The following is a 10,838-nucleotide window of genomic DNA, read 5'->3' as shown; positions in this document are numbered from 1 at the left end:
TTTTGCTGAATCTTAATTGGGCAATGACGTTTCTGCCAGTTTACTGAAAGAGATGTTGAATCGATCATTGTTAGGTTTTTGCCAAATCATTGTATTTTGCCAATGTGTATAACTGTAGATGTCTGGTATTGTCAAGAAAATAAAGACATTTATAAAAGAGCATACGTTTTAGGGTTAGTATACATATCCATATAGATTGGAAGACACAATGTCCCTATTTACTAAGTTTAATCTTCATACGGTTTCACTAAGAAACATAAGGCTCTATTCAATCTGTATCTTTGAAGCTAGTTCCGACGGACATTTTCGCTTATAAATTGATCTGTGGGTACCCTAGATCGAAATGGCTTGCATTGAGCGATAGCCCTGGTTCACACGGACACAGTAGTACTGTAATTTGTCTGAGCCTCTGTGACATAGGATGTGAAATCTGAAACCACTTCAAGCTGGGGATGTCCCTTCTACTATTTAATTCAGTCTTCCGACTGTCCATCAACTCCTGGCTGAACCCTAAGTTACAGCCTGGGACAAAGCACATGCCTGCAATTGTTACATCAGAGCGCAACAGTAGATAGTTGTTTCAAACAAAAAAACATGTCCTGTTTGTCATAGATGGACAATATTAATATGATATGAAAAACTAGTTCCTAACAAGTTCAGGGAGCCAAGCTAGAGCTCTGTGCGACGTTTACAGCAATGGGGGCAGACGTTTTGGTCAAGAGAGGCCTTTAGAAAATTAGCACATTTTCTCTAGCACTAAACATACAAATATGTATTTTACAGTTATAAGGAAGGTGAAATGTTATAGTTAGTTGTTTTATAATTTGATTATGTTATATGTAGCTATTTAAATTATTATCCAAAATTATTCCAACCAATACAATGTGATATACAGCACCAGTCAAACGTTTGGACACACCTACCCCATTCAAGTTTTTTTTTTTTTTTTTAAAACTATTTTCTACATTGTAGAATAATAGTGAAGATATACATACTATGAAATAACACATATGGAATGATGTAGTAACCAAAAAAGTGTAAACAAATCAAAATATATATATTTTTCAAAGTAGCCACCCTTTGCACCCTCTTGGCATTCTCTTAACCAGCTTAATGAGGTAGGTCACCTGGAATGCATTTCAATTAACAGATGTGCCTTGTTAAAAGTACATTTTTGGAATTTCTTCCCTTCTTAATGCATTTGAGCCAATCAGTTGTGTTGTGACAAGATACACAAGATACCCCTATTAGGTAAAAGACCAAGTCTATATTATGGCAAGAACAACTCAAATAAGCAAAGAGAAACGAAAGTCCATCATTACTTTAAGACATCAAGGTCAGTCAATACGGAATATTTAAAGAAGTTTGAAAGTTTCTTCAAGTGCAGTATAAAAACCATAAAGCGCTATTATGAAACTGGCTCTCATGAGGACTGCCACAGGAAAGGAAGACCCAGAGTTACTTTAGAGTTCATTAGAGTTACCAGCCTCAGAAATCGGCAATTAACTGCACCTCAGATTGCACCTCACAGAGTTCAAATAACATACACATCTCAACATCAACTGTTAAGAGGAAACTGCATGAATCAGGCCTTCATGGTCGAATTGCAGCAAAGAAACCACTACTAAAGGACACCAATGAGAAAAAGAGACTTCCTTGGGCCAAGAAACATGAGCAATGGACATTAGACCAGTGGAAATTTGTCCTTTGGTCCAAATTTGAGATTTTTGGTTCCAACCGCTGTGTCTTTGTGAGATGCAGAGTAGGTGAACGGATGTTCTCCGCATGTGTGGTTCCCAACGTGAAGCACGTAGGAGGAGGTGTGATGGTGTGGGGGTGCTTTTCTGGTGAGACTCTGTGATTTATTTAGAATTCAAGGCACACTTAACCAGCATGGCTACCACAGCATTCTGCAGCGATACGCCATCCCATCTGGTTTACGCTTAGTGGGACTATCATTAGTTTTTCAACAGGACAATGGCCCAACACACCTCCAGGCTGTGTAAGGGCTATTTGACCAAGAAGGAGAGTGATGGACTGCTGCATCAGTTGAACTGGCCTCCACAATCACCTGACCTCAACCCAACTGAGATGGTTTGGGATGGGTAAGAGTGAAGGAAAAGCAGCCAACAAGTGCTCAGCATATGTGGGAACTCCTTCAAGACTATTGGAAAAGCATTCCAATGTGAAGATGGTTGAGAGAATGCCAAGAGTGTGCAAAGCTGTCATCATGAAGTATATTTAGATTTGTTTTGACTAATTCTTATTTAGAATAACGGCCTACCCCGGACGTTGCTGGGCCAATTGTGCGCAGCCCTGTGGGACTCCCAATCACTGCCAGATGTGATGCAGCCTGGATTCAAACCAGGGACTGTAGTGATGTATCTTGCACTGAGATGCAGTACCTTAGACTGCTGCGCCACTCAGGAGCTAATGCTAACTGTTAAGGCTAACTGCCTTAATTTTTCCAGGAAGAGTAACTGCTACCTTGGCACCAGCTAATGGGGATCCATAATAAACACAAATTCAAACAGTGGACTAATGAAGAAAATACTAAAATACAATGAGTGTATGAAACATTAAGAACACCTGCTCTTTCCATGACGTATAGACTAACCAGGTGAATCCGGTGAAAGCTATGATCTCATATTGATGGTAAATCAGGGTTTTTAAGTATTGAGACAATTGAGACATGGATTGTGTATGTGTGACATTCAGAGGGTGAATGGGCAAGGCAAATATTTAAGTGCCTTTGAACGGAGTATGGTAGTAGGTGCCAGGCGCAACGGTTTGTGTCAAGAACTGCAACGCTGCTGGGTTTTTCAGGCTCAAAAGCTTCCCGTGTGTATCAATAATAGTCTACCACCCAAAGGAAATCCAGCCATCTTGACACAACTGTGGCAAACATTGGAGTCAACATGGGCCAGCATCCCAGTGGAATGCTTTCGACACCTTGTAGAGTCCATGCCCTGACAAATTGAGACTGTTCTGAGGGCAAAAGGGGTGTGCAACACAATATTAGGAAGGTGTTCTTAATGTTTTGTACACTCAATGTATGTTTTTGTTGAGTAAAATATCCCTTTAATGTGAAATATTAGGTGTTCGACTGCATTCAGACTTTTTTGTAATTGTCTCTTGTCAAATTTGAACAGCGGCTGCTCCAGCTGTAATCTCAATTTCTGCATGCAGTAAATTGTGCCATCATGATCCACACTGGTATAAATAGCGGGCTACATGCACTGATACATGATTGATGAGAGCAAGGGCCCAGTGTTATGATGGTAACACCTCAATCCTCTGACTGTTGTTAGTTACCCGAAATCCTCACTAGCACTTTGGCATTCACAGTCATCCCTTCTGACATGCAGAGTTGACACAGATTAATCCATTGCCTCAGTTGGGCACTGCGGGCCAAAGCCTAACTTGAGATAAGTATGCTCAATGTCAATGTGAGATTTGCATGAATCTTAAGTATGAAATACTGTAGTGTTCTCATTAATTATTATGTGAAATTCTGAATAGAACCATAACCCAGAATAATAGACAATTGAATTTCAGTATTTCATCTGATTGTTCAGTCATTTTTGTCCAAGTTCGCAGACTTGGGAGTGGATTCTATCAGATTCGCGCTAGCGGTTGTTTTGGCAGTGTCGGAGGTGGAACTGCATTTGAACGGTCAAATCCACAAGCGGTTCCTTGCGTTAGCTTATGGCGGACACTGCCATTGGATGCAACGAAACAACACAACTTTAGACTCTGACAAATCCCATGCAGCCGCGTAACAATTTCAAACACTCAAATGCGTGATGTTCTATTGTCTACACCTCAATTAGACTAATAAACTATAAATCCACCCATCCAAATTGTGGTTCATTAGATTCGTAACTGGCTTGACTGGCGTATGACTCCTACAGATGTGCTTCCTTTGTTAGAAGGAAAGGTTGAGTCCAAACTATTCCATGTGGTGCATGGTAGGAGAATGGTGTGTGAGTGTGTGTGTGGTCTCTGAAATAGAGAGAGTACACAAAAAGTAATATACAAAAGCAAGTAGGCAGCAGCCAAATAAATAGCATTAACAGCCACAACTTATTGCATATAAAATACAACATCACTTGTAAGCTATAGTAAGGCGAGAGTACATAAAATGGCCACTAGGTACAACACCATAAAGAAGCATACCGATTATGAACAGGAAGGTAACATGAGGGTGTCGCCATTTTAGCTATTAAACCTCTAAAAGTCTAAACCGATTGGGGAGGGGTTCTACTAAGCTAACATATGGAATTGTTTTGAGATGGCCATACCATAGATAATTTAGATGTTTTGATGTAGAATAGTAGTAAAGGCCAAATTCAATATTTTATCAAATCATTTTAAAATACTTTTTGGGGATACCTAAAGATGTCCTAACACATCTTTAGGTATCCCCAAAAAGTATTTTAAAATGATTTGATAAAATATTGAATTTGGCCTTTACTACTATAGCCCATGGAAACACATTGAATAACACATTCATAAATGGCAAAAAATACAGTCAAAACTGTATCATATGGAATAAGGTTTTGAAGTGTCTGTCCTATCTCTAGGAGACATTACTGTGGTTTGTAGGCCAAACCGTTCGGGCGCTACCAACGTGTTTGTGATAAGACCAATTTTTGGGATGTTTCATGGTCTGACAAATAACACTGTAGTTTGGCCGCCTTCCACCGCAGATGTGGAAGGCCGACATACTGTAGGTAGATTGTAGACATACTGTATGTAGGTGGATTGAGATGCAGAACATGCACATTTTATATTTTTTTGCATGGTCTGATATCTCTATCTTAAACTGGTGGATTTACATGGAGATTTTTTTATTATGTTACTTAGATTGTAACCTTGTTAGGGTGCGTCAGTAGACTATTAAGGATTAATAACCAATAAAGTGCAGATTAGTGGCATAAAGCACTGTAATTACATACAAATAAAGGCACAGAATAATACAGCTGTAATTACCTAATACCCTAACAAGGTTACATACAGAAATATAATACAAAAACAACAGGAATTACTCAAATGTTCACATGTTAATATGAACCACAGGAGGTAGAAATGTTGATAATACAGGCTAATATTTCAATATAGGAATTAACCAAGGCAGAAATATGCATATATTCACAGAGTTATACAGCTAGTTTAGCATGACAGGACGTAGCAAGAATCAGGCTAATAGGTTGTTGTCAATAAAACGTCAAAATACAATGCAGAGCATTCAATTTGGCTTCTGGGGGGGCAAGGGGACCCCAGCTCCGCTAAAACCATTGACAGTTAACTATGTGCCATAGTTCTGACTATGGTCTTCAAGAGGTGATGATATTTGACTCTACTTTGTGGAAGACGGAATTCACCTGGGTGAAAATGGCTCCCAGCTGTTGTCATCAAACATGGGAAAGGTTCTTGGTCAACTAAATTGATGTGAGGACAACATTAGCGTTACATGTAAGTCAGTTTTTACCATCTCCTCTTTGGTCACTGTAAGAGTTCCACATGTTGTATCTGAAAGTGGTGACATGCCTAATGGTGCTAACTGGAGAAATGTAATTGCTATTCCTACTTTGTTCTCTGTTCCTAGTAGGTATAATCCAATCTTTGAATCTCCTGTTGTTCTGAAATCTCAAAATAATTGGACTTGTATTGAAACTCTGTGTGATTTTAAATGCAGAAAAGGTTTTAAATGTTTACATCTTAACATTCGTAGTTTATTACCTAAAATGGATCATGTCAAGATCTGGGCCTCTCAGGCACCCTGATATTTTTATTTGATCTGAAACCTGGTTAACTGATAAACCCTGGACTTTGATGTTGCTATGGATGGTTACAATGTGTTTAGGGCTAATAGGAAAGGCAAAGGTGATTGTGTTGCTATTTACACAAATAATCTTATTTCTGTTTCTCTGCTAAAGGATACCTCCAGTCCTAAGCAATTGTAATTTTTGGCTTTAAGTCTTCAGTTAAGTCTTCAAAAATAAAAGTTATAGGAATCTATCGTCACCCTCTGCCAAGAAGTGTGTACTAATCGAACTCACTGATTTAATTGCCATTTTACTTCCCCAGAGGTGTTGATTGCTGGAGATTTTAATCTTGTACGGGGAACGCAGGATGCTGACTGTTTAAAGGATTTTTGTGCTAATCAAAATTTGACCCAGCTGATTACAAAGCCTAACCGTCCAAACCTAAAGGACCCTACCAAATCGACTTTGATTGACCTCGTTTTTACAAATAACCCAAAGAAATATGCTGGGATTGGGGTATTTGCTTTGGATATTAGTGACCACTGTCCCATTGTATGTGTCAGGGATATACGGATGCCTCGATCCAAACCTCGTTTTATCAACAAGAGGATTTTTAAACATTTCAATGAACAGGCCTTTTTTAGTGACCTTTATTTTGATTAATTTTATTGTATTACATCTATACCTGTCCCAGAGTTGGCTCTGAACCACTTCTCAAATGTTTTCAATTGTATTGTAGATTAACATGCTCCATTTAAAAATTAAATATAGGTATTGCCCTTGGTTCAGTCCAGAGCTATCTGAAGTCCTATGGCTAGCCATGCTTCCCACCTGGCTACCCCATCCCCAGCCAACAGCTCTGTACCCCCCGCAGCAACTGGTCCAAGCCTCCCCCGCTTCTCCTTCACCCAAATCCAGACAGCTGATGTTCTGAAAGAGCTGAAAAATCTGGATCCCTACAAATCAGCTGTGCTAGACAATCTGGACCCTCTCTTCCTAAACTTATCCTCCGCAATTGTTGCAACCCCTATTACTAGTTTGTTCAACCTCTCTTTCGTATTGTCTGAGATTCCTAAAGATTGGAAAGCAGCCGCAGTCACCCCCCTCTTCAAAGGGCGAAACACCCTAGACCCAAACTGTTACAGAGCTATATCCATCCTGCCTTTCTAATGTCTTCGAAAGCCAAGTGAACAAACAGATCACCAACCATTTTGAATCACACCGTACTTTCTCCGCAATGCAATCTGGTTTTCGAGCTGGTCACGTGTGCATCTCAGACACGCTCAAGGTCCTAAACGATATCATAACCGGAGGGCTTATCATAATAGGAGGGCCTGTTGTCCGGACCTCTGGCAGTCTCTATGGGGGTACCACAGGGTTCTGTATATATCAATCATGTCGCTCTTGCTGCGGGTGATTCTTTGATCCACCTCTACGCAGATGACACCATTCTGTATACATCTGTCCCTTCTTTGAACACTGTGTTAACAAACCTCCAAACGAGCTTCAACGCCATACAACACTCCTTCCGTGGCCTCCAACTGCTATTAAATGCTAGTAAAACGAAATGCATGTTCTTCAACCGATTGCTGCCTGCACCCACACACCCGACTAGCATCACTACTCTGGACGGTTCTGAATTAGAATATGTGGACAACTATAAATATTTAGGTGTCTGGCTAGACTGTAAACTCTCCTTCCAGACTCACATTAAGCATCTCCAATTCAAAGTTAAATCTAGAATCGGCTTCCTATTTCGCAACAAAGCATCCTTCACTCATGCTGCCGAACATCCCCTCGTAAAACTGACCATCCTACCGATCCTTGACTTCAGCGATGTCATTTACAAAATAGCCTCCAACACTCTACACAGCAAATTGGATGCAGTCTATCACAGTGCCATCAGTTTTGTCACCAAAGCCCCATATACTACCCACCACTGCGACCTGTATGCTTTCGTTGGCTGGTCCTCGCTACATATTCGTCGCCAAACCCACTGGCTCCAGGTCATCTATAAGTATTTGCCAGGTAAAGCTCTGCTTTATCTCAGCTCACTGATCACCATAGCAGCACCCACCCTTAGCACGCGCTCCAGCAAGTATATTTCACTGGTCATCCCCAAAGCCAACACCTTCTTTGGCCGCCTTTCCTTCCAGTTCTCTGCTTCCAATGACTGGAACGAATTGCTAAAATCATTGAAGTTGGAGACATATCTTCCTCACTAACTTTAAGTGTCAGCTGTCAGAGCAGCTTACCGATTGCCGCTGCTGTACACAGCCCATCTGTAAGTAGCTCATCCAACCAACCAACTACCTACATCGTCCCCATATTTGTTTTTGTTTTTCTGCTCGTTTGCACACCAGTATTTCTACTTGCACATCCTCATCTGCACATATATCACTCCAGTGTTAATTGCTAAATTGTAATTACTTCGCCACTATTGGCCTATTTTTTGCCTTACCTCCTTACTTCATTTGCACACACTGTATACAGATTTTTCTATTGTGTTATTGACTGTACTATTGTTTATCCCATGTGTAACTCTGTGTTGTTTTTGTCGCACTGCTTTCCTTTATCTTGGCCAGGTCACAGTTGTAAATGAGAACATGTTCTAGACTGGCCTACCTGGTTAAATAAAGGTGTAATAAAGAAATAAAAAATTAAAATACACAACAGAGATGCTGCCTGGGCCAAAACTAGATTTACAGACTCTGCCCCGACTGGCAGTCTTTCAGGCGATTGAGAAATCTGTGTGTAAAACTAGTTAAAAAGCTAAATCTGATTATTATGTTAATATACTACATTTTGGAAAGCTATTATGTTACTGAAGGGCTGTGTCTCCTCTTCTCTCCTCCAATAAATTCATTTAGATTCTGGCCCTATTACTGACAAAATGTATATCATTAATGCATTTAATCACCATTTTATCTCTGCGGGCTATATATTTGAATGTATTTCAAAGCCAGCTCTTGAATAGAGTAGTTTGGATGTTGATGGTGAAAATCTATTGAATAATAATGAAAATGCTGGTAAGGAGTTTTCTTTTCGGAAATTCACTGATAAAGAAGTCCTGGATGCTTTGCTAACATTAGACACACAAATCCACACGGGCTGATCATTTGGAGCCTGGTCTGCTTAAGTGTGCAGCTCCCTTTATTGCTGGCTCAGTAGCCCACATTTTTTTTATTTAACATTGTTATCAGGAAGTATAGGGCGGTTAGGGTTTGGCCGGGGTAGGACGTCATTGAAAATCAGAATGTGTTCTTAACTGACTTACCTAGTTAAATAAAGGTTAAATAAAAATAAATAAAAGATAACTATTCCAACGGCATGGAAATCCACATACAGTGCCTTGCGAAAGTATTCGTTTTATACACATATACAGTTCTCCTGGCTTGCGACCCTTCCTTAGAAAATTGAGCTTGTGTATTTGTGTAGAATTGTTTTAGTATCCAAAGTGATTTTGCAGAAAGCCATGCAGTAAAGTTATCCTTTTGGAAAAATATTTTTGCAATCCACACAGCAGGAGACAACGTGGAGGAAAGAGTTCTAGTGGGCAGTTGGTCTTTTGGGGTTCTCCAGCTGCCTGAAGCTTGCATAACATTTCAGCCTTCTCCAGAAAGGTAAGATTGCCTTCTATTTTCAACCATTTGCCTAGACTATGGTCTTTTCAGTTTGAACAGTATGTCGATTTTATTTTCATAGATCAAGAAATTGTTGATCGATGTTATGCTTTCAAACCTGTCAGATGCATGCTGTATAATTGTCATATGAATGCATTACTGTAATTCTGCCACCTTTGTTACTCTACTCTCGTTGTCAAGATATTTCTCTAACAGATCATTTAAACAGTAGACGTTTGCTCTCCTCAATGTGTTATAGGTTTTAGCTCCTCCTTAGCAGAAGAGTTCATATGTCTGGCTTGTTGACAGGCCTTGTCACACTCCTATGATGACTAACTTGGCAAGAGTGGGAGGGAACTGATTTCACAGGCACTCACAGACCATCCCTGAAGGGGTGTAATGTTTTGCTAGATCACAATTTGCAATTGTGCCTCCTTGTCCCCTGCCTACCCCCTTTGAGGCTATCCTGTTTAGGCAGAGTACTTTGCTAAGAGCCTCGCCCTTGGGTATCCATGGCAGAGAAAGCTTATCGCCTGGCTCTGAGGAACAGGTTTGTGTGAGGCCTCTCATTAACCACTAGAACAAGCCCCATCTCAACCCAATGGATCCACTTATCCTGTCATCACCATGCCAGGCAACTGACAGTCTCATTTCATGGAAGTGTTGTGCCGCAAAAGGAAACATCGCTCCCCCTCCCCAACAAGTCACCGCCTCAATGGACCCAACAAAGTAAAGTCATCTAATTTTCTTGAAGCCTCTTTGTTGAGAATGCTCACGGACACCTTGCTATAATGAGTGAACGCATTAGAGACACTTGAGACAAGGTCTGATAAGGCAAGGGTTAAATATGACATCAGTTGGTGGGTGTCCATAGGTTAATGTCAGAAGATTAAGCAGTCAAAATAATGTGCAAGATCAGTAAGATTTTGCCTAACACAGCTTATGCAATTGATTATGTTAAAATGTTAATCACGTGGCCTAGGGTGGTGTAGCCGTCTAAGCCACTGTCTCCAGAACACATATGCTGCTGTAGCATGGGTTCCAATCCATCCCACTGCTATTTCAGCACACATTACTCTATCCAATAAATAGGAAATATGCTATCGCCCTATTGGACACATCCTCTTCTAAACTGTTAGGGTTTGAATCAGTGATGCCGTGAAGACATGCAGAAAACACATACAGTACACTATATGCAATAACTATAATCCAAGCTTTAGTGTCTAGCAGACAGTGCTCAACGGTGCCAAGCAACCCTCAATGTGTTAATGTATGCTTACACGGAAGTGCTCTTTCTGTATTTGGGGGTAGATCAGTTTTAATATTGCAGATAGATTGTGGCTTCCATCAGTGCAATTGTCTGCATCATTTCCAATCTCCCATATACAGATGAAGTCAGAAGTTTACCTTAGCCAAATACATTTAAACTCAGTTTTTCACAATT

The sequence above is a fragment of the Oncorhynchus clarkii genome, chromosome 26, assembly GCF_045791955.1.
Source record: "Oncorhynchus clarkii lewisi isolate Uvic-CL-2024 chromosome 26, UVic_Ocla_1.0, whole genome shotgun sequence".
NCBI classification, from domain to species: Eukaryota; Metazoa; Chordata; class Actinopteri; order Salmoniformes; family Salmonidae; genus Oncorhynchus; species Oncorhynchus clarkii.
The sequence above is the reverse complement of the archived record's forward strand: the minus strand, read 5'-3'. Positions refer to the sequence as shown.